Source organism: Triturus cristatus, chromosome 8, assembly GCF_964204655.1.
Source record: "Triturus cristatus chromosome 8, aTriCri1.1, whole genome shotgun sequence".
NCBI classification, from domain to species: Eukaryota; Metazoa; Chordata; class Amphibia; order Caudata; family Salamandridae; genus Triturus; species Triturus cristatus.
Window position 1 is genome coordinate 502,650,694 of NC_140591.1, and position 25,267 is coordinate 502,675,960.

Here is a 25,267-nt window from a genome sequence, read left to right on the forward strand (position 1 = left end):
CTAGGTCTTTGTGAATACCTTTGTTTTCTGCATACCTTTGGCTCCTGAAAATGTAGCTGTGTCCCACAATCCACACTGTAAGCATCTTGTAAGGAGGTCTGGATGCACTCAGATGGTCTCTGTAAATGAAATGGCAGTTTGGAAAGTAAGATGTTTCTAAAATGGTGGCTAAGATGCAATTTTGAAAAAAGACAAGAAATCATTGGTTGTTTGACAACCTTCTACACTGAAAGGTAGGGTGCATATTTCTGTTTTTTAAACGCATCATTCTTATTGGTTAACAAAAAGTGCGTGAAAGGAACATTATATATGATAAGCTGATATGTTGAGAAGTCAAGCACACTTGCTGTTTTAATTAGCAACATTGTGTGTGTTGAACTTGTGACCTGTGTGCTCAGTGCAGTGTTCCATGACCTGTTTCTATGGTAACGGGCAGAAGGCAGATTGGGGGAAGGGTTGAAGTTTATGTCATTTGGAAAGGGTTGAAATGTTTAACCAATAGAAATGTGTGTTTGCTTTTGAATTTATGTGGGAAGGAATGTGATTTGATGTTTACATGTATATGTGTGGAAAATGAGAGGGAACTTTGCCATTCTTTGGTTCTGCTGACAGGTGCACAGTGCAGAGATTCTGTATAAGAAAATCTGGTGTGTGACTGATATCTGGTGTGTGACTGATATACTTCTTAATCTACAAAACATCTTGAAAGGTGAGTTATTTAATTGTGAGGGGATGTATGTAGACCATTTTTATTTTAATCAGACTAATGTATTTATTCTGCTAAAGTGTAGGGAGTGTTTTTTTCTCTACAATGTTATTGACAGTGTGTGTGCATGTGGAAACCATTTTGTAATAAGGATTTGTGTTCTTTATGTGTTTGTAGACAGATAACTATGCAGTTATTATATTTTGGTAGATTTAGAAACCACTTATTGTTTATGAATTTGTGAAATGAGTTATATTTCTGCAGTAAAATGTAGTACTCCTTGTAGAAGAAGAAATGTGTGTTGGTATAGTGCAAGGGATAGTGTTGTTTGTGTGCATTTGGGAACCACTGTGGAGAAGCGTTTGGTAACATCGTGCATTTGCTGACAGGTAACTGTTTTGAAACCTGTCATGTTGTCAGGTTTTAGTAGCATTAGAAGACCGTTATGGCTTATGCTTTCATTAAATGAGTTAGGTATTGACAGTAAAGTGTAGTCGTGAAATATGTAGATTGTGTGCAGTTCCCTTAGCACTTCCAGTGTAGTGAATGAGTTTTGGTAAACTCCTAGGGATAACGGTGCTTGTCTAGAATCACACTGTGAGTCTTTGTGCATTTGGGAACCACTGTGAAAGAAGCGTTTGGTAACATTGTGTAATTGCTGACAGAAAACTGTTTTAAAACTTGTCATGTTGTCAAGTTTTAGTAGTATTAGAAGCCAGTCTTTGCTTATGTGTTGATTAAATGAGTCAGGCATTGACACTAAAGTGAAGTCGTGAAATATGTAGATTGTGTGCAGTTCCCTTACCTCTTCCACTGTAGTGAATGAGTTTTGGTAAACTCCTAGGGATAGTTGTGCTTGTCTAGAATCACACTGTGAGTCTGTGTGGATTTGGGAACCACTGTCAGAGAAGTGTTTGGTAACATCATGCATTTGCTGACAGAAAACTGTTTTGAAACCTGTCATGTTGTCAAGTTTTAGTAGCATTAGAAGCCAGTCTTTGCTTATGTGTTGATTAAATGAGTCAGGCATTGACACTAAAGAGCAGTCGTGAAATATGTAGATTGTGTGCAGTTCCCATCTCACTTTCAGTGTAGTGAATGAGTTTTGGTAAACTCCTAGGAATACTGGTGCTTGTCTAGAATCACACTGTGAGTCTGTGTACATTTGGGAACCACTGTGAGAGAAGCGTTTGGTAACATCGTGCATTTGCTGGCAGATAACTGTTTTAAAACACGTCATGTTGTCAAGTTTTAGTAGCCAGTGTTTGCTTATGTGTTGATTAAATGAGTCAGGCATTGACACTAAAGTGCAGTCGTGAAATATGTTGATAGTGTGCAATTCCCTTATCACTTCCAGTGTAGTGAATGAGTTTTGGTAAACTCCTAGGAATACTGGTGCTTGTCTAGAATCACACTGTGAGTCTGTGTGCATTTGGGAACCACTGTGAGAGAAGCGTTTGGTTACATCGTGTATTTGCTGAGAGAAAACTGTTTTAAAATCTGTCATGTTGTCAAGTTTTAGTACCATTAGAATCCAGTGTTTGCTTATGTGTTGATTAAATTAGTCAGGCGTTGACATTAAAGTGCAGTCGTGAAATATGTAGATTGTGTGCAGTTCCCTTACCTCTTCCACTGTAGTGAATGAGTTTTGGTAAACTCCTAGGGATAGTGGTGCTTGTCTATAATCACACTGTGAGTCTTTGTGCATTTGGGAACCACTGTGAAAGAAGCGTTTGGTAACACCGTGTATTTGCTGACAGAAAACTGTTTTAAAACTTGGCATGTTGTCAAGTTTTAGTAGCATTAGAAGCCAGTATTTGCTTATGCGTTGATTAAATGAGTTAGGCTTTGACACAAAAGTGCAGTCCTGAAATATGTAGATTGCGTGCAGTTCCCTTACCACTTCCACAGTAGTGAATGAGTTTTGGTAACTCCTAGGGATAGTGGTTGTTGTCTAGAATGACTCTGTGAGTCTGTGTGCATTTGGGAACCACTGTGAGAGAAGCATTTGGTAGCATCGTGTATATGCTGACAGATAACTGTTTTAGAAACCTGTCATGTTGTCAAGTTTTAGTAGCATTAGAAGCCAGTCTTTGCTTATGCGTTGATTAAATGAGTCATGCTTTGACACTGATGTGGTGTACTTAAATATGTAGATTGTGTGCAGTACCATTAATTCTTCCAGAGTAGTGAATGAGTTTTGGTAAACTCCTAGGATAGTGTTGCTTGTCTAAAATCACACTGTGAGTCTGTGTGCATTTGGGTAAGGATTGTGAAAGAAGCATTTGGTAACATCGTTTATTTACTGTCAGATAACTGTTTTAAAACCTGTCATGTTGTCAAGTTTTAGTAGCATTAGAAGCCAGTCTTTGCGTATGTGTTGATTAAATGAGTCAGGCATTGACACTAAAGCGTAGTCGTGAAATATGTAGATTGTGTGCAGTTCCTTTACCAGTTCCAGTGTAGTGAATGAGTTTTGGTAAACTCCTAGGGATAGTGGTGCTTGTCTAGAAACACACTGTCAGTCTGTGTGCATTTGGGAACCACTGTCAGAGAAGCGTTTGGTAACATCGTGCTTTTGCTGACAGAAAACTGTTTTGAAACCTGTCATGTTGTCAAGTTTTAGTAGCATTAGAAGCTAGTCTTTGCTTATGCGTTGATTAAATGAGTCATGCTTTGACACTGATGTGGTGTACTTAAATATGTAGATTGTGTGCAGTACCATTAATTCTTCCAGAGTAGTGAATGAGTTTTGGTAAACTCCTAGGATAGTGTTGCTTGTCTAAAATCACACTGTGAGTCTGTGTGCATTTGGGTAAGGATTGTGAAAGAAGCATTTGGTAACATCGTTAATTTACTGTCAGATAACTGTTTTAAAACCTGTCATGTTGTCAAGTTTTAGTAGCATTAGAAGCCAGTCTTTGCGTATGTGTTGATTAAATGAGTCAGGCATTGACACTAAAGTGTAGTCGTGAAATATGTAGATTGTGTGCAGTTCCTTTACCAGTTCCAGTGTAGTGAATGAGTTTTGGTAAACTCCTAGGGATAGTGGTGCTTGTCTAGAAACACACTGTCAGTCTGTGTGCATTTGGGAACCACTGTCAGAGAAGCGTTTGGTAACATCGTGCTTTTGCTGACAGAAAACTGTTTTGAAATCTGTCATGTTGTGAAGTTTTAGTAGCATTAGAAGCCAGTATTTTCGTATATGTTGATTAATTGAGTCATACCTTGACACTGATGTGCTGTACTTACATATATAGATTGTGTGCAGTCCCCTTACCCCTTCCACAGTAGTGAATGAGTTTTGGTAAAGTCCTAGGATAGTGTTGATTGTCTAAAATCACACTGTGAGTCTGTTTGCATTTGGGTAAGGATTGTGAGAGAAGCATTTGGTAACATCGTTTATTTACTGACAGATAACTGTTTTAAAACTTGTCATGTTGTCAAGTTTTAGTAGCATTAGAAGCCAGTCTTTGCTTATGTGTTGATTAAATGAGTCAGGCATTGACACTAAAGGGTAGCCGTGAAATATGTAGATTGTGTGCAGTTCCCTTACCTCTTCCACTGTAGTGAATGAGTTTTGGTAAACTCCTAGGGATAGTGGTGCTTGTCTAGAATCACACTGTGAGTCTGTGTGCATTTGGGAACCACTGTCAGAGAAGCGTTTGGTAACATCGTGCATTTGCTGATAGAAAACTGTTTTGAAACCTGTCATGTTGTCAAGTTTTAGTAGCATTAGAAGCCAGTCTTTGCTTATGTGTTGATTAAATGAGTCAGGCATTGACACTAAAGGGTAGTCGTGAAATATGTAGATTGTGTGCAGTTCCCTTACCTCTTACACTGTAGTGAATGAGTTTTGGTAAACTCCTAGGGATAGTGGTGCTTGTCTAGAATCACACTGTGAGTCTGTGTGCATTTGGGAACCACTTTCAGAGAAACGTTTGGGAACATCGTGCATTTGGTGACAGAAAACTGTTTTGAAACCTGTCATGTTGTCAAGTTTTAGTAGCATTGGAAGCCAGTATTTGCTTATGTGTTGATTAAATGAGTCAGGCTTTGACACTAAAGTGTAGTCGTGAAATATGTAGATTGTGTGCAGTTCCCTTATCACTTCCACTGTAGTGAATGAGTTTTGGTAAACTCCTAGGGATAGTGGTGCTTGTCTAGAATCACACTGTGAGTCTGTGTGCATTTGGGAACCACTGTCAGAGAAGCGTTTGGTAACATTGTGCATTTGCTGACAGAAAACTGTTTTGAAACCTGTCATGTTGTCAAGTTTTAGTAGCATTAGAAGCCAGTCTTTGCTTATGCGTTGAATAAATGAATCATGCTATGACACTAAAGTACAGTACCATGTAGTATTGTCTTTACTGCCCCAGAACTGAAAATTTAATATTTTTACCCAGGCACTGTCCTAGAAGTAGACTGAAGATTTAGTCAGTTGTTTCTAAGTACTTATGTTGTGAACCATTCATTACCAAATAGACTGCTTCAAATGTCCATGCAGTATGCATGTAGTTCTCTAACCACCTACACAGTTGTTTTTAACACCATCAATTCTCTAGACAGTTTCCATACACTTCCAGGAAACACCCTATCACTCTCTTTGTAGTCTTCTAGTAACCCATTCAGCACCATGTAGTAATTCATTCACTGTGCCAAAACCCAAACATTTTTAAATTCACCAAGACACTCTCTTTCCAGTACTCTAATGATTCAGTTACTGTCTAAGTATTCATGCACTGAGCCAGGACTTAGCACATGGACTACTTCAAACCCCTATGGACTATGCATGCAGTCTTTTAACCACCTAGAGATTTGTCTTTTATACTTTCAATTCCCTAGTCAATATCCAATAGTCCATCAAACATCTTGTCACTCCCTTTGCAGTCTTTTAGTGACCTTTTTAGTACCAAGTACTAATTCATTCCCGTGTGCGAAAAGTCTACCAGTTATAAATTCATTCAGGCAGTCTCCTTGCTGCAGTCTAATCATTCAGTCAGTACCCAAGTACTCATGCAGTGAGCCGGGCCTTAGCACATGGACTGCTTTAAATGCCTATCCAGTATGCATTCAGTTCTCTAATGAGCTACACAGTTGTCTTTCGCAGGTTCAATTCCCCAATTAGTATTCATACACTTCTCGCAAACACCCTATTACTCACCCAGCGTGTCTCTTTTTAGTATTGTAATCATTCAGTTAGTTAGCATGAAGTCTTTTAGTGAGGTAGGCTTTAGGGCATGAAATGCTTCAAAGTAGTATGCATTATGTATGTAGTGTTTTAATCATCGTCACACTTTTGGTTCAGGGCTATAGTTTTTTTGTCTGTTTTTATATAAAATGTGTTTGTACAGTAATGGAATATTGTAAATTTGAAAGTTATTAATATACATTTATTTGTGACTCTTTTTTGCAGATACTGTTTTTCAACATTAAAATCGAGAAAGTATGCCAGAAAAAAAAAGAAAAAGAAAAGAACAGAGACAGGAGGATTATTTGAAGAAACATCAACCATTGAATGAAAAAGATAATGTGGCTAAAAGGAAAAAATCTTCTGGTAAGATCACGAAGCAATTTATTAAAAATGTTTGTAGGAGCAAACAGAATGTAGAGAATGCTGCAACTTTAAATAATTTTTTAAGTAAGAAAAAAAAATCAAAATACGAGGAAAAGTAAAAAAGCAAATGTTCAGTCAAAGGAGATAAAGTATGGTAAAAGAAGACAAAATCAGTATAAGGAATTACGCAAAAAATATTTTACAAGAGAGTAATGCATAATTTGCTGAAAGATGTAAAGAAATATAAAAAGAGAGCTTTATTTTATAAAAAGAAGAAGCATATTGAAAGCATTGTGGAAAAGGCTTTTGAAGTAAAAAGGAAACTGTTTATTTTAGTATTAAACAGAATTCGATCACTAGATAAATCAATACATGTAATGAAGGCCAAAAGTAGGAGGAAAGGAGTTATTAACAAAAAAAAAATTGTGATTTTTTTTGGGAGAATGGAAACACAGTTCTAGTTCAGAGCCTTTTTTTAATGAAGAGAGTTATTCACTAAGTGAAAAATTATTGTATGCAGTTGACACCATTGGTAGAGGTTATGAGGTTAGTGATGGTTGTCCAATGGAGAAAGAGAAAAAGGTTGAAAGAAATGTAGAAGAAGTGATGGCTGATGAAGTTTTAGGGGGACGTGCTAAAAACCCTGTGTACACTTGGGATTGCAGTAGTGTTTGTAGTGTACGACAGGAATCTATTGAACAATTATGTAGTTTTTTACGAGTCTATACTAAAAAAAAGTGTAAAACAAAAGATTAAGCTGTTGCAAAGACTAGACCATTGCAGAGTGAGAAAACATACTGGTTTGCAAGGTCATTCTCTGGCTTGTCTTTCTAGGAAAGTTTGTGAAAGTGTTTTTCACCATTTCAGAATGCTGGCAGTACATCATACTCAAATGCCGAAGTTAGTGAGAAGGTTGTATTATGCAAAAAGTCCAGCACTAAAGTTAAGTGAGTTGAACAGTGCTCTTTTGCGTGGGTTAGTTTCAGATGTGAAGCAGGTCTGTGAGGATCTTGAGTTTTGTTAGTTTGGGCCTCAGCAAGAGAGTGAAGAAACTGACACATTAGTAGAAAAAATGTTAAAGACAATGTAGAACCTGTAATTACAGAAAAATTTGAGGATGAAATGACAAAGTTTAAGGTAATTTCAGGTGAAAGACCAAATGTTTCTTGTATTTGTTGTTGGCGAAGTCACTATAAAAATCAGACTAGGGGTGTAAATCTGTATTTAAAAAGTGAAATAGAAGATAATGATAAGTGGATGGAAGGTGCAACTTATTTGTTGGTAGAGGATTGGTTTGATTTGGGATGTGAGCAGCGTATTTGCAAATATTGTTATAATAAATTAGATGAGAATAAAATGCCTGCTAGAGCTGTTCATAATAATCTAGAGTTGGTTGCTATTCCTCCAGAGCTGATAGATGAGTCTATTCTGATACAATGTGTTCACCCATGTCAGGCTATTGTTCGTATGGAGCCCAAAACAAGTAAATTACCTCCATCAGAGTTGCAAAGAGGATTGAAAGGAAGAGTTGTGTATTTACCATAAGATTTAAGGAAAAATGTTGAAACTATTGGTGTAGATCATGCAGAAAATGAGCCACTAGTCATTCTAGTTAATGGTGTTCCTACTAAGAATAAGAAAATCTGGCAAGAGTTAGTGGATGTTAGAAAAGTGCAAAAGGCATCATTGTGTCTGATAAAAAATAATGAGTACTATAGAAATGTGTTTGTTGGAGAAGAAGAAATAGATTTAGCAGAAGATAGTGAAACATTAAGTGGACAAATTGAAAAAGTGGACATGTCCAGATGTGAGGAGATCTATGAACATTACAGTGTACATCCACTTCATTCCAAAGAGGTGATGGGGAATACAATTGAGTTGTTTCAAATGAAAAAAGCAACAGGAAGTCCCATGAGTGTATGGGAAGAGAGTTTGGAAGCTCGTTGTTTCCCGCAGTTGTTTCCAACAGGAAAAGGTGGACGATATGATGAACGTCCTGTGCAGATTCCTGCATCTGAATTTCGGACAACAAGATTATATGCAGAAGATCCAAGATTTCGACAATGTATCCCTTATATGTTTCATCTTCTTTTTGAAAGTGACTTGTCTGGACTTTCATATGCAGTAAATCACATTTTAAAAACTGGAATGCATCTGCAAAATGTAACTGCAAAGGATTTTATGGATAAAGTGCATCAGAGAGATGATCATTTAGAATCTCAGTTGGTTAATCTGTTGGAATGTCAGTGTGGGACTAATGAATATTGGTACCGTCGACATGGAGAACTGAAATGCATGATATGGAACTTGGGAACTCCTACATGGTTTGTTACACTAAGCTGTGCTGAGTATGCTTGGGATGATTTACTTGAATTTCTTCGAGAGGCAAATTCCAGTATAAATAATATTGAATACAAGACACCTGGATAATTGTGCTCTTTGGATCCTGTCAATGTATGCAGATATTTCAATCATACATTTGAAGCTATGATGTCTTTCATCTGCAATAAAAAGAATCCTCCTCTTGGAGAAGTTGTGGATTTTTTTGGGAGAAAGGAGTATCAAGCAAGAGGTGCTCCTCACATACATATGTTGTTATGGGTCAAGGATGCCCCCAAATTTGGAACAGATTCAGATGAAAGTGTTTTGTCTTTCATTGAAGATTATGCTACATGTGCTGTACCAAATAGCAGAGAAGACAAAAACTTAAAAGAACAAGTCTTACGATTTCAAAGCCATAGGTGTGGAAAATACTGTTGACGAAAGTACAAGTCAAAGGATAAGTTCTATACCAAATGTCGTTTTGGATTTCCACGTCCTGTATTAGCCAAAGGAAGAGTGAACAGTTTCATGTCAGCTGTACGACATACCATCACAAGAAAGTCTCCGAAAATCACCTACAACTTAAGAAGAAGCGAAGAATCAAAATACATAAATGACTACAACCCAGTTATTTTATCCATGTGGAACGCTAACATGGATATTCAGTATGTTGCGGACAATTCTATTGCTGTTGCTCGATATGTAACGTCTTACATTACTAAATCAGAAAAGACTGAATTTAAAGAAATGTGGGAAGAGATTTCTCACAAGAAGAGTCTAAGTAAGAAATTATACAGTTTCAGTTTGAAAATGTTATCGCATTGTGAAATTGGAGCATATGAATGTTCAGATCGGTTATCATCTGCAAGTCTATATTCCAAAAGTAGAAGAATCATTTGGGTGAGTCTAGGTCTTGCAGGAATGCAAAATCGGGTATTGAAATCTGTACAAGAAATTGAATATTTAGCAGAAAATGACCCTGAAAGTACAGATATGTTGAAAACCAATATGTTGGACACATACTATCCAAAGAAAAGTCATCATCTTGAGAACATGTGTCTCTATGAAGTGTTGCAAAACTACACTTTTAAACTGAATATTACAGAGAACATCAACGATGGAAAATATGGAGTGATTGGTTCTGAAGGATGTCTGGTGAAACAAAGGAAAGGAAATTTAATTAATCACAGAAAACTGAGTTGCGACACTGCTGACAAAAGGGAATTTTACTATTTAGCCCCGTTTGCAAATGTTCAAACCATGGCGTTCTGAACTGGAATTTCTTGGAGATTTTCCCAGCTATGAAGATTAATTTAATGCTTGTAAAGATATTATACAATGCAGTGCTTTCACAAATTATGTGAAAATGTTGAATGGTGAAATTGATCAAGAAGCTACAAAAGCTGAGATTGATAGAGGCAGTTCTCAAGACAGTCAAAGTTCTGCTGCACTGAGTCAAGATCCACTTGGACAACCAATTGTTGAAAATGAAGCAGCGATTGCCATGAATGAGGTGGAAACAAATATATCAGCAAGTGAAAGAGCAGATTGACCATGGATTACTTCATGAAAAGTAAGACTGCTCATGTACATCATTTCAACCTATCCGAATGTATGTGAGTGGTCGACCTGGAACAGGAAAGAGGTTCTTAATCAAAGTAATTACAAGTTATCTGCAAAAAACTACTGAGTCGCATTTGTTTTGTGTTGTCACTGCTCCAACTGGGTTGGCAGCACATAACATTAAAGGAATTACTTTACATCATTTACTAATGCTGCCAGTAGAGCATGAGAACAAATTGGAATACCACAAGCTATCTGGAGAAGCTTGTTGTGAAGTTTCAAGAGTGCTGAAGAAAATGAAACTTCTCATTATTGATGAGGTGAGCATGGTTTCAAACTTGATGCTTGCCTTTGTGCATTTAAGAATGCAGCAAATTCTTAAAACAGAGTATGACGTGTTATTTGGAGGAAAACACGTCATCGTTTTTGGAGATCTACTGAAACTGACTCCGGTAAAAGGACAACCGGTATTTAAAACACTTGCTCATGAAGATACCAGAAAGTCTCTTGGCAGTGTTGGTAATGTGAACATTTGGAGTAATTTTGAATATAAAGAACTGACAACAAATATGTGACAGGCAAATGATGCTGAATATGGAAGTATTCTTCAAGATATAAGAATTGGAATTATTTCAAAAAAAGGGAAAGAAGGTTTGGAGAGTTGATTACTTTGCAATGTCTTTCCAAATGAAAATGCAGTTGCTGCAAAAGTGTACGTGGAAATTGCTAAAAATAAGTCAGTGATTTGCTTAATGCCAACACTGCGTGAGTGTTCAATATTCAACGAAGAATTATTAAAATTGGAAAATGAAGAAATTGTCAAAATGGAAGCTATCGATAAAATACTACATGAAGGAATCACTATTATTTTAACGGGTAAGTTGAGAAAAAAAAAATATCTTAAACTGCTGGTTTGGAAAAGACACTGTATGTGTGTGTAAACTGTCAGGTAATTTTAAGGCGTAATTTGGATGTAGAGAAAGGTTTAGTTAATGGTGCAATGGGCAAAGTGGTGGATTTTGTGAATTATCAGAAAAAAGAAGGAATTGAATTTTTTAAAATTAAATTTGATTAGATTGATGAAGTTAAAGAAATTGGTCGTTGTTCAGTTAGATTTTTGCTTGTTAAAGATTTATATGTCCGTAGGAAACAATTTCCATTTTCTCTGGCATATGCAGTGACTATTCATAAATCTCAAGGATTAAGTGTAGACAGTGCATTGGTGAACATTGAATCTACTGTATTTAAAGAGGGTATGGCATATGTTGCTTTGTCGCGAGTCAGAACATTATCTGGTTTGTTTTTGATTGATTTTGATGAGACAAAGGTTACTGCAGATGCAAACTGTGTAAAAGAGTATAATAGGTTAAGAAGGGTGTATGCTCCAAATTTAGGTCAATATCCTGTATTTGAAAAGCGTGTGGTTGGTCGAAAAAGAAGGTTAGAGAATATCTGTTCTGAAGGTATCAAGAAAAGAAAAGAACAAGATAATGTTGTGATTGCAGGTAAAAAGAAATTGGACACTGTTGAAGAGATTGTTGGTTATCAGGTTGAAAATAGTTCTGGTGTCAATTGCTATGCTAATGTCATGGTCAATGTTGTTTTTTATCTTGAAGATTTGCAAGAGCAAATTATGGAGAATTGGCAAAAAAGATTTTGTTCTCTGTTGCACTCTGCTTATGAAAAATTGAAAACAGATAGAAGTAAAATACAATCTGTTTCAGATGTTCGTAGTCTTTTGGATGTGTGTTCTGGTTCTACACAATTTACACAAAATATCCAACAAGATGCTCAGGAATTTTTCATGTATATGCTTACCATTTTTGAAAATGAAGGTGTTGAAATAGAAAATATTTTTGGCCTTTCTTACAAATGGGAACATCATTGTGAAAATTGCACGTATACATGTAGCACCAATGTAGACACTGAGAGATTTCTGTATTTACCATTATCAGACTGTAAATCAGTGGCTTTCAATAAATTAGTGAAAGGTGCAATTCAAAACATGGAGTGTAGCCAATGTAAATCAGAAATGTTATCCACATTATTGTTAACAAAATGTAGAAAATACATAATTTTAATGATGCAACGTTGTACAGCTGATGGAAGAAAATTGGATACTTTAATAAAATAGCACAAATATCATATCAGGAAGGACTTTTGTAGCAATTGCAATAATTTTCCATGATGGTCCTTCCACCACATCTGGACATTACACTGCCTATCTAAAATGTGGCAAAGGCTGGACACTTTGTAATGATGCCCAGTTGGTTTTCAAACAACGTTTGCATAGGGAATTACAAAATTCCTACCTAATATTTTTGAAGCCAAAGTTTTAGGAAGCTAATTCACTCTCTGAGGAATTTATTATTATAATTTAATAGAAATACCATTGGACAGTTTACATAAAGAAGAAGTGCAAAAATTCCATTTGGCCTCAAGGAAAGGTATATTTTTGAATTATGGACTTTTTGGTGGTCATTTATTCGGTGATTATTTTAATGTGGCAACATTTACAGTTTTTATAATTTAAAGTTATAAAATGTAATCTGTAAGCATTTCATATATGTATGATTTGTATTTTCTGGTATTTTACTGAGAATAGTATATTGTTGTTTTTTTAACAATCTTTCTGATTGTTTTTTTTTTGCCCGCTGTTAAGTGATGAGTACCATTGAAATCACTATTTCGAGTGAAATTCAATACATTCTGAGAACAGCAAAAAGGCAAAAAAATTACTTTGTGGAAATGATGTTGTGTTGTAAAAAATGTATTATTATATGTTATCATTTTTATTTTATTTTCTTTCAAAGATCCAAATTTTAAAATGAGCAATTTTTAAGAATTTATATTTTAATGAAAAATAGGCAAAAATGAATAACATTTTTTATTCTTATTACTGTGAAGGTAAGTTTAACTAAGTCTCAATATGCAGAATGAAGAGGCTTGCAAGAATCTACAAAGTTGAGACACGTTTCTTAAAACACTTTTATGTAGTTTTGAAATCTGACCATAATCAGATATCAAGTGACCTGCAAAAAAAGAGATTTGAGGGGTTCATAATATTTCATCTTTTTAGCTGTTGAAGGAAGGCAATCATTTCAATCATTCTTCTTTGAACATCTTTGCAGTCAAAATTCTGTGCTTACCTTCTATCATTCGCAAGGAAATTTAAAAATGGAAATATGTCACTTTTTGTTACATAGTTATTGGGTAAGATACTCTTTCATATTTTCTAAGAGAGGAAAAGGCACTCTGTGCACTTTTTATACTCCATGAAAATATAACCTCATCATGCAGACCACTTTCGGTTGAAAGGGTGTTCTATAAGTGTTGTTGTGCATGATTGCACTTAATACTCATAGAACAAGACACATGTCTAGATTTATTAGAAATTGTAAATCTCGATATGTGTGTGAATGGTGCACCATACTACAATTGGTGTAGGAAAGCACAACAAAGAGAGTTGTTTTAATTTCTCCACATTTTTATATCTTCAATGCATGCTGAAATGTTCAGCATACATTGAAGGAGAAAAATGCATTTTCTCATTGTTTTTGTACAGGAAGGTGTGTCTTCCTGTAGAAAAACAAACATCACATGACACAGATATCCTTGCACTATTGTGCGAGGGTGCCTGTGTCACCACATGGCTGCAGTTTAAGCAGCCGTGCAGAGAGAAGCATAGATTTGCAACATATTTATGTGCATATGTTGCATCCCTGTGCTTCGGAAGTATTACAGCACACAACAATTAAAGAGGTTGCTGTGTGATGCTGCAGCACTTCCTTATAGTTCTGCACTTATCCATACGCTACTAATGCATTCATTCAGTCAATTACGTACTACACATACATTCATCTAAACTTTCACACACTAACAAAGAAATGTAGCTCTTTTTTTAAACCAGGAAAGTTAGTTCTTACAAGAACTTTTTTTTTTTCTTCTTTCTTCTTTTATGTTTTTTTGGGGTTTTCTGAGCAATTTTGTGATTTTTTTGAAAAAAAAAAAAAAACAGGAGAAACCAAACAATGAACTTCAGGGAACAGTAAAAAAAACAAAAAAAAAACTAGTAAATATGACTTTCCTGCCGGCGGCAGATGAGGTCGATTGACTGCTCGCCATAGCACAAAGTCTTATTGCACTTAGTGCAGAGCACTTTTAAAAATTGAAATTGAGGACGGATGTCCAAGGTTTGGTCTGAGGGATGCACTCTTGACATGCTCAGCTGCGATGGGATGGATGGCACAGGAGCAGGAGTGTCTCTCATCCGTCGGCACTCTTCACTTGCAAGATTGTTTGGATGAAGGCTCCTCATGTGCTTCATCATACTTGCCGTGCCACAAGAGTATTTCTTGGTAGGATCCCCTCTCGATAAGACTCTTTTGCAAATCTTACATGTGACCAAGGTGGCATTGGTCTTATTCTGTCCTTCGGGAAAAGTAAAACATTTCCACACCACTGAAGCAAAACGTTTTTTGTGTGGTTCCTCCGGCAAAAATTCATCCTCAGAGGTTTGAGGTGATGCAGGTGATGCCTGCTGCCCTGAAGCCATTTTTGGTTGCAAAAAATTAGAACTAAGTGTATTCTTAGTCTAATAAAATCTTCTTCTCTCCAAAGAGATGGTTCTCCAAAGAAGCACAAAGAAGAATGATTGAAATGGGTGGGGTCTTTCAATAGTTAGAAGAGGAAGTGTAATGAACCAATCAAATCTCTTTGTTTGCAGGTCACATGGGATCTGCGCACCGTGCGCTTACGCAGCACGCACCCAGCGCACATCCGCGAAATTGAATTAAAAAGAAATATAGGATTAGATGTCAAAATATATTAGTTTTAAGACTAGTTTAGAGTTTGTCTTCAATTAATAATCACATGCAATGCATAAATATGCTTTTTTAAATGTTAAATACTTCACGGGATCCGCGGACCTACCGCGTCACGGACGCATATGACGCATCGCAGAAGCGCGTAGACGTCGCGTTACGTACATCGAACGTATCGCGTATAGGCTGGAAGTCGCATACCGGTCACTTAGCGATCGCGCACTAAACACGTACCCAATGCATACCATGCGCGGATGCTATCGCATACGGATCGTGAACGGTGTGCTTCGGGTGCGCGGATCCAAAAACATTGAAAAAAATATATATTTAAAATAAAGTTTTGCACTTATAGTTAAAAAAAATATTTTGAAAAATATAAAAAAATATGTTTGAAAAACCCATTAAGTTCAAATACATTTTTTATTTTTTAAAAGAATTAATTGAAGAAATATGTTTAAAAAAGGGTGATAAAAAAGTATTTAAAAAAAAAATAATTAATGAAATTGACACACTGAATTCCAATCAAAATCAGTAAACATGATATCTTTAGAGATAAGTTATAGATAGGAATTAGCATTTAAAAAACCTTTGAAATTCACTGAAAAAACCATAGGTTTCATGCACATTATAGTTAGGAATTGGCATTTAAAAAACCTTTGAAATTCACTGAAAAAACCAAAGGTTTCAGGGGCGTTATAGTTACGAATTGGCATTTAAAAAACCTTTGAAATTCACTGAAAAAACCATAGGTTTCAGGGGCGTTATAGTTAGCTGGACATTTCCCTCGTACCAAACCCTAGAAATTCCCCTGCTATAGTTAGTTCAGCTAATTATAACTCGCGCCCCCGCAATGCACTGCTGATGACGTCACATATTACATCACTCATGACATGGTCAGTGACATCACTGATGACATCACTGATGACATCTCAAATTACATCACTGATGACATCACTGATGACGTCATCTATGTGATACATTAGTACACCTTCCCACACCCTAATATAACTTTTGATACACCAACTCAAAATTTCAGACGGCCATTTTTCAGACCATAGATACTCCAATTCCAATAACTACATACCCACTCATTGACTCTTAGATCTACATGCACCTCCACTCACTAACCTGTACAGTCACTCATACTTACAGTCACTCCGTGCAAGACTATCATATGCTTTTATACAGATATATAGACACTCACACACTGCCAATCATCCATTGAGGTACTGACACACCTAGTCAGTTGTGCAAATAATTAAACACAGTCCAATTGACTCACCTATACAGTTAAACACACTCAAGTTCACTTACTCATACAAATACTAACATTTTTTGACACTCTTATTCAATTACTAGTACAAGCACACACTCATCCATACAGCGAGTCCCGCAATCACACACTCTCACATATAGATAGTTATTTACTCTTATACACATATACACTGTGTTTCACATATGTAGTTACTGTCACATGTACAACTGAGACATACATTCAATCACTAACACACCCTTACATACACTCACCCAACCATACAGTCCATCACAGTTGCACTCTTAAAACCATGCACCCATAGAATCACCCACTCACACATCTATGCACAGAGTCCCACACACCCCACCCACACATACTCTCAGGCACCCATACAGATACTCAGACAACCAATCAATAACCCATAGAGACACTCATATTGCTATTCACAAAACCATGCAGCCGCTTATACACCAACAGACAGACAGATACAGACAGACAGATACAGACATTCACACAGTTTAGTCACTAGTCTGCAGTAAGATACATTTAATGACTCACTTATAGAGTCAGTTACGCACCTAGAAAATCACTCGTTCACACACTTGTACACCCACATATTCTTCAACAGGTCTTTCCCTATATATATTAAACATATTAAAACTGTTCAGAAACACATACTCAATGGATGATGTCATCAGTGATGTCATCAGTGATGTCATTTGAGATGTCATCAGTGATGTCACTGACCATGTCATGAGTGATGTAATATGTGACGTCATCAGCAGTGCATTTCTGGGGCGCGAGTTATAGTTAGCTGGACTAACTATAACAGGGGAATTTCTAGGGTTTTGTACGAGGGAAATGTAACGCTAACTATAATGCCCCTGAAACCTATGGTTTTTTCAGTGAATTTCTAAGGTTTTTTAAATGCCAATTCCTGACTATAACATGCATGAAACCTATGGTTTTTCCAGTGAATATATATATATATATTCACAGAAAAAACCATAGGTTTCAGGCATGTTATAGTTAGGAATTAGCATTTAAAAAACCTCAGAAATTCACTGAAAAAACCATAGGTTTCAGGGGTGTTATAGTTAGCTGGACTTTTCACTTGTACAAAACCATTGAAATTCCCCCGTTATAGTTAGTTCAGCTAACTATAACTCGCGCGCCCGCAATGCACTGCTGATGACGTCACATATTACATCACTCATGACATGGTCAGTGACATCACTCATGACATCACTGATGACATCTCAAATGACAAATCCTTGTGATAGAGTGGCAGACCTCCTCTCACCCTAATATAACCTTTGATACACACATTCAAAAATAGAGACTAAAATTTTCAAAACAATGGACATACCAATACCAGTTACAACAACCTCTTCAGTAATTCTAAGATCCACATACACATCCACTCATTCACCAACAATCCTATACAGTCACTCATACATGTACTCACTCATCATATGTACTCATACACCTATACATCCTGTTACACAATGCCACTCATCCATAGAGTTACTCACACACATAGTCACTCATGCTAATAAAGAATCAAACATATATTTACTTGCATATACAGTTATACACACACCACCACACTTACTTCTATGGAAACTTACACACACTTAGTCTTTTAAACAATCACTTATAGAAACACATACTTATTCATACAGGAGCTCTTTCAATCTCTCACTCTCACATATACTCACTTATATACACCAATAGTCACATATACTAGTTTAAAACATATGTAGTTACTCATAAAGACACTATTGAGACAGTCATTCACTCACTAACACACCCATACACACACTCATCCACCCATACAGTCCTGCACACATGCTGTCTTCAACAAATACAAACAGTGAGTCACTCATTCATGCACCTATGGACTACGTAATACCCCCCACCGAACCATGCAGACACTCAGACTGATACTCAAAAAACCAACTAATAACCTATATAGACACCCATGTAGCTACTCACCAACCCATGCAGCCACATATACACAAAGTGAGAGACTGATACAGATATTTACATATTTAAACATTACTCACTAAGCCATGTATTCACTATGATACACTTAATCAGTCAGTTACACAATCAATTTTTCAAAAACAAATCATCCATTTAGACACTTATATACCCATTTATTCTTCCATCGACCTTGAGATATACATATATAAAACATATTTAATTTTCAGAAAAACAGACATTCACTGGATGATGTCATCAGTGATGTCATCAGTGACGTCATTTGAGATGTCATCAGTGATGTCATGAGTGATGTCACTGACCATGTCATGAGTGATGTAATGTAATATGTGACGTCATCAGCAGTGCATTGCGGGCGCGCGAGTTATAGTTAGCTGAACTAACTATAACGGGGGAATTTCAATGGTTTTGTACAAGTGAAAAGTCCAGCTAACTATAACACCCCTGAAACCTATGGTTTTTTCTGTGAATTTCTGAGGTTTTTTAAATGCTCATTTCTAACTATGCCTACAGAGATAGGACATGTGAAGAAAGAAGAAAAAATGCACAGAAAGAAAAAAAAGAAATGCAGAAAGAAGCAAAGACGAAGACAACTGCAGTAAGAAGGAAAATGTGCAGAAAGAACAAAAAGAAGAGCAGAAAGAATCCTTGTTGCAAAATCATCCTGTACCCTCAACTTTTTCAGATGGATACTGGTGGTAACTGAGTCTGACTAACCAGTCCTAGATCCAGTGCTATGTTAAAAGACACTTAGAATACAGTGAAAACACCTACATACACCAGGTAACATTATGCGTTGGGGTCCCCCTGTGATTAGCATGACCTCCTCTGTAAGCCCCTAGTATATAATAGGGCAGGGGGATTAAAACTAACTCTTAAAACAGGCCACAGGGCGTTTTTGCACACGTTAACTCAGGCCCCATCCCCTCCTTTCACCACTGTTTAAACACGCCCTGTGTCCGTTTTTAGTTAGGAGATTAAGTTCATTTGAATCCTGAGAGTCCCTAGGGTCCAACTAGCCCACCAGGTACCTCCAGTAAGTGCCACAGAGCTGCGTTGCAGAGTGGTGTAAAAGGTGGCACAGCCTGGACACCTCTCTGCAATGCAGCTCAGTGGCGCTTACTGGAAGCACTTGGTGGGCTAGTTAGCCCCAAGGGGCCCTCAGTATTGAAGGGAAATTATATCCCCAATTTAAAACGTGCCATAGTGCGTGTTTGCACATGTCACCTCAGGCCCCGTCCCCTCTCTTCACCACTGTGTAAACGCGCCCTGTGGCTGTTCTAAGTTGAGAGATTAAGTCCCCTTGAATCCTAAGGGTCCCTAGGGTCAAACTAGACCACTAGGTACCTCCAGTAAGCGCCACAGAGCTGCGTTGCAGAGAGGTGTAAAAAGGGGCTTGGCCTCAGAACACCTGTCTGCAGCGCAGCTCCCTGGCGCATACTGGAGATGCCTGTTGGGCTAGTTGGCCCTCAGGGACCCTCAGTATTGAAGAGGAATTAATTCCCCATCTTACAAATCGCCAGGGGGCGCGTTTGCAGAGTGCTGCAAGGAGGGGGCGTGGCCTCCGGCATGATGCCAGTCTTTTATTTATTTTAATTTTTTAAGAAGGGGGGCTGTGTGGTTCCCCTTCTTATTCCAATTTATTGGCCCTGATGACCCCATCCCCCAGGGCCTGTCTCCTAATTATATTTTTTTGACCCCAATCCCCAGGGCCGGCCACTGTTTTTTATTATTTTTAAAAAATATATATTTATAGACACACCTAGGACATGCTGGACAAACCGTACGTACCTATCACCATGACGATTTGAGTGATATTCATTAAAAGGCGACTATGCATACAAGGAATCCACGTGGAATGTATTTACACCACTAGTGAAAGCCTGACATGTCTGATGCCCTACCGTGCCTAATCCCTGTAGACACCCTTGTTGTTTATTTATACAAACATGGGTAGCTATTGACGGGCACATTTAATACACATGCACACCAAGCCATTCAAAGGGGATTCAACAAAAATTCGACCAAAACTATGTAAGAAACCCCCCTCACGGTTAATAAAACACACATCCACTGCCGGATGTATAATACTTTTTATTTTACTCTCTGGAAAGGGGACGAACATCACTTGAGAGTCACAGCACGCTCCTGGCAGAGCCAAATGCTGTGTTACACCCACCATTGCCTGCCGAGTGCCACACACCTCTGTGTTGTATTCCACCAGCTAGTGCATATGCTATGACACTCTCTAGCCCATGTGCACTGTAACACCACCCCGTGAATATGTCATGCCACACTTGTTTTCGCACGGGTTATTTTGCCCCATCTAACGTGCCTTCCTCGATGCCTATATTATAACGCACAGTGCTATGCCATACATATTACAATCTGAGATCCATATCTTTGTCACAGTGCATATGCAACGTTACACTCCCCAGCACATATTTTATATTATAACTTTAGAGACTAGTTAGGTTACACAACACTGCCCTGTGCATATTACACTCCAAGGCGCACATCGCATAGCACGCGCTAGTGCCTGTGCTATCTCGCGCTCTCCAATGAATCTGTCATTGCGCACAATGTATTGCATATTATATTTCACGCCCGGTTCATCTTATATCACACTTTTTGGTGCATAGTTTATACCATACACTATATCTAGTTTTCATTTTCAATCGTGCTCTCAGGACTATGTTCTATATAACACTGTGTTCACCTACCCTTTTCACGGGCATTACATTTTGCGATAGGGGTGGAGGGTCAGGGGGTGTTTCTGCCAAGTGAGCCCGGAGTCACAGTCACAAACGTCCTCTTCTTCCTCAATAAAAGTGAGATTATGCTGCATACTTGTTCATATTTTAAGTAGTTCGCACAGACACACGTTTTAAAAACAATAAAGTTCCTAATACCCGCCTTCTCTGAACAGTTAGCTTGCTGCCCCATCCCCCTCCTCCCTATCCTCTGTTGTGTGAATCCATGGACTAGCCTCCTCCCTCCTGCCATGCATGGTCTGAAGTGCTGCCACTGCCCTCAATTTAGTATGATGTACCAGTCCCCTCCTCCTGCCCTCCATTGCCCATTTCTATGCCCCATCATTGACATTCTGCTTAAACTCTGTGCTTAGCTTGCTGCCCCTATTCTCCTTCCCCCTGCCCTCCGATGTCTTTGTGCATGCCCCTGCTCCATCCTTTTTGCCCACCATGTTCCATGGACCTGCCACTCCTATCTACTCTGAGTGTTCTGTTGAGCTGCCACTCCCCTCCCACCTGCCTAGCATTGTCAGATGACTGTAACCTGTCCCTGCCACCTCCACCCTGCCTGTCCACATGCCATGCCCCTATCCTCTTCCTCCTGTCCTACATGGTCGATTGTACTGCCACACACTTCTGCCCTCCCTGGTCTGTTGTGCTGTAACTGCTCCTCCTGCCTGCCCCGTGCGGTCTCTTGTGAGGCCCCTTCCCCTGAACTTTCTTGTCTGTGCACAGGTCCTGACCCTCCCTTCTATCCTCCATCATCCTTTGTGCATGCCCCTGCACCCTCCTTCTTGCCCATCATAGCCATTGTGCTGCCACTAACCCTCCCACTTGCCATGCATGGTCTTCTGTGCTGCCATGGCCCCTCACACCTTCCCTGTGTGGTCAGTTAGCTGCCCCTGACCCCCTCCCACCTTACCTCCATGGTCTGTGTGTATGCCATCACAGTCTCACTGTTGCTCTTCATGGTGTGTCTTGCTTCTAGTGCCCATCCTGCCTGACCTCCATGGCTATCTTGCTGCTCCTGCCCTGCCCCCTTGCCCCCAGCCCTCTGTTTACATGTGCAGACCCCTACTCCCTCCCTCCTGGCTTGTCTGTTCCATTGTAATGCCCCTGATCCGTCCCTCCTGCCCTTTATGGTCTGTTATGCTGCAGCTTTCTCTCCTGTCTGTCCATTATGGTCAGCTAGCTACCATTGCCTCTTGCCCCTCTATTCTCTGTTGTCCATGTGCATGGTCCTGTCCCCCCCTCTTGCTTTCTATGGATTGTTGTGCTGCACTCCCATCCCGCATGCCCTGTGTGGTGTATTGTGCTGCTGCGAACCCTGATGCCTGCCCTGCAGGGTCAGTTTGGTGCACCTCTCCATGTCCCTCCTGTCCTCTGTTATCCAAGTCCATGTCCCTACCCCATTTCCTTCCATGATCCAATGTACCATACTTGCGAACATTTTGAACTTGGTAAGAGGGAGATTTTGAAAAAAAACTGGGGTATTGATTTTCCCCTTTGAGTTACATTGAAAAAGAGGAGATTGTAGACAGGAGACAGATCAAATAAAGCCCATTTGAGCTTAAAAACATTGGACGTTTCCTGGCTGAATCGGGTCTGGTGGCATGTATGGTTGTACTACCATTGCCTCTTCCTTCTGCCCACAATGGTCTATTACATTGCCACAGCCTCTCTTGCAAGTCCTGTATTGTTGGTTTGTTGCCCCTGCCCCCCTTTCCACTGCCCACCATAGTCTGTTGTGCTGCCACGGCCCTTCCTGCCTGCTCAGTGTGGTTAAATTGTTGCCTTTGCACCCTCCTACCTGCCTTCAATTTTCAGAGTCCGTGCCCCTGGCCTCTGCCTCTCAACAGTATCCTAATGAACAACTAAATTGCTAACATTCTATATTTATTACAAAAGTGTGGAACGCCTGACGTCATCTTGATGTAATCAAAACTGTAATACCTAGAGCATTTCCTTTAGAAATTACATATATGAGAGGGTCTTATTGGCATCAAAATTATGGTTAGTGCTCTAAAAGACTAAAATAAGGACATATTTTCTGAATTTTCAAATAGCGACTAAGCACTTTTAAATTATTTGTTATCTTTATGTTTTTTTATCCAGTTGACCACTTGATTAAATGTTGCACTTAGGGAGAGGAAGTGGTGTTACTTCCAGAACTGCAGACTTTGCAACTGGGGAGCCAGGTTGGAGTTTCTGCTTCAGCTCGACATTCTGTGATTCTGGTCAAATCCCTTAGTCTCCCCATGTCTACAACCAAAATGAATTTGTTCTTGTGTGATGTAACCAATGCTCATGTAAAGCACTCCAATACCTGACAAGTCTGCACTATATAACACTGCAAAAACACAAAATAATGTGTTTTGCACACTTTTGTCATTGGGCTATATTTGGGCTTCATCTGGGTGATTTTGGGCTACATTTGGGCTCTTTTGTCTCCGGTGGCCATCTTGGGAGATTTATTTGTTATGAAGTTTCCTAATTTCCTCATGTACTGCAGTCTCCTCAGTAGGAAATGCTTTCCGTTTTTTACTTTGATTCCATCATGAAGGTATTCAGATATGTCACACATTTGCCATAAATTCTGAAAGTTAGCACTCTAGTTGCTCATTAGATCACTGTAGTAAAACTACTGTTCACCATGGAAGTCTGCTCCTGGTATTAAAAGTGCATGTTTCAGTCTGCATGTCAGAATTTTTTTAATGAAATAGAAGAGGATTTGAGAAGTCACTCAAAATGTGCCCTCAATTTCTTTCTTCAGCATTAATCATAATTTCTATGGCAAAATGAACCCCCTCATTGTGTTCCTTTTTAAATAAATGTTTTAAGTGTAACCAGTTTATTCCAATCAAGATGGCTTCAGGTGTGCCATACTTTTGTCATAATGAGGACAGTAAGCGCTCTAGTTGTTTTTAAGAACACTCTGGGACATTCTGTCATTGGGCTATACTTGGGCTAAATCTGGGTGATATTTGGGCTACATTTGGGCTCTTTTGTCTCTGGTGGCCATCTTGGGAGACTTATTTGTTATGAAGTTTCCTAATTTCCTCATTTACTGCAGTCTCCTCAGTAGGGAATACTTTCAGGTTTTTTACTTTGATTTCATCAAGAAGGCATTAAGATGTGTCACACATTTGCCATAAATTCAGAATGTTAGCACTATTTTTTCTCATTAGATCACTGTAGTAAAGCTACTGCTCACCAGGGAAAACTGCTGCTGGTATTGAAAGTGCATGTTTCAGTCTGCATGTCAGAATTTTTTAATGAAATAGAAGAGCATTTGAGAAGTCACTCAAAATGTGCCCTAATTTTTCTTTCTGCAGCACTAATCATCCTTTTTATGGAAAAATGAACCCCCTCATTTTGTTCCTTTTTAAATTAAATGTTTTAAGAGTTACCACTTTAATCCAAGCAAGATGGCTTCAGGTGTGCCATATGTTTATCATAAGTAGGACTGTTAGCGCTCTAGTTGTTCTTTGGAACACTCTGGGAAGCTGCAGTAGAACACAAAGGAATCAACTGACAGTCTCTGCCCTTGTTGGAAGTACATGTTTTACTGAGAATGTCAGACTTCATTCTCACATGACTGAGAAAGATAATGTGAATTTACAGAAAATAAGCTCTCAGTTTAGCTTATAGATCACCTTCCAAAGCTCTGTGGGAAAAGCATGAGAAAATATTTTTCTCTCAATCATGATATCCCAGCAGAAGGCTTTTCCACATGGTGAAATCACCTTAGAACATACCACAATTCCTAAAATGAGTATGGTACCATGAACAAATTATTTAAATGTAATTAAAGTCTTAAAACCTTCTATTAACTGCAATGCTTTTTAATGAGGTGCTATCATGTATATTGGTCCCAAGATGGCTGCCAACACTTCTTGGATGAAGTGCTGACAGCCAATCAGATCTCAGGATGAGATGTGTGGTTAGGCTCCGCCCACATATATATATGTGCAAAAGGCACATCCCTGACCTGAGGACTACCTCTCTGTCAAATTTCAAGTAATTCTGTTCAGCCGTTCGGGCTGTAGCTTGGACTAAAGGTCCTATGGAAAAATGCATGGGGAAAACGCTTTTTGGGACCCCCCCGTTTTTCTCAGCCCCCACTTGACGAATCCCCCCGAGACTTTCAGGAAAGGAGCGGAGCAGAGCGCCCCATCTATTTTGAAAATTTCGCGAGGATTCGTCAATCGGCACCAAAGTTATTCCAAATAGAATGTTGCGGATTTCCTATGGAAACACGATCCTAACTATAACTATCTA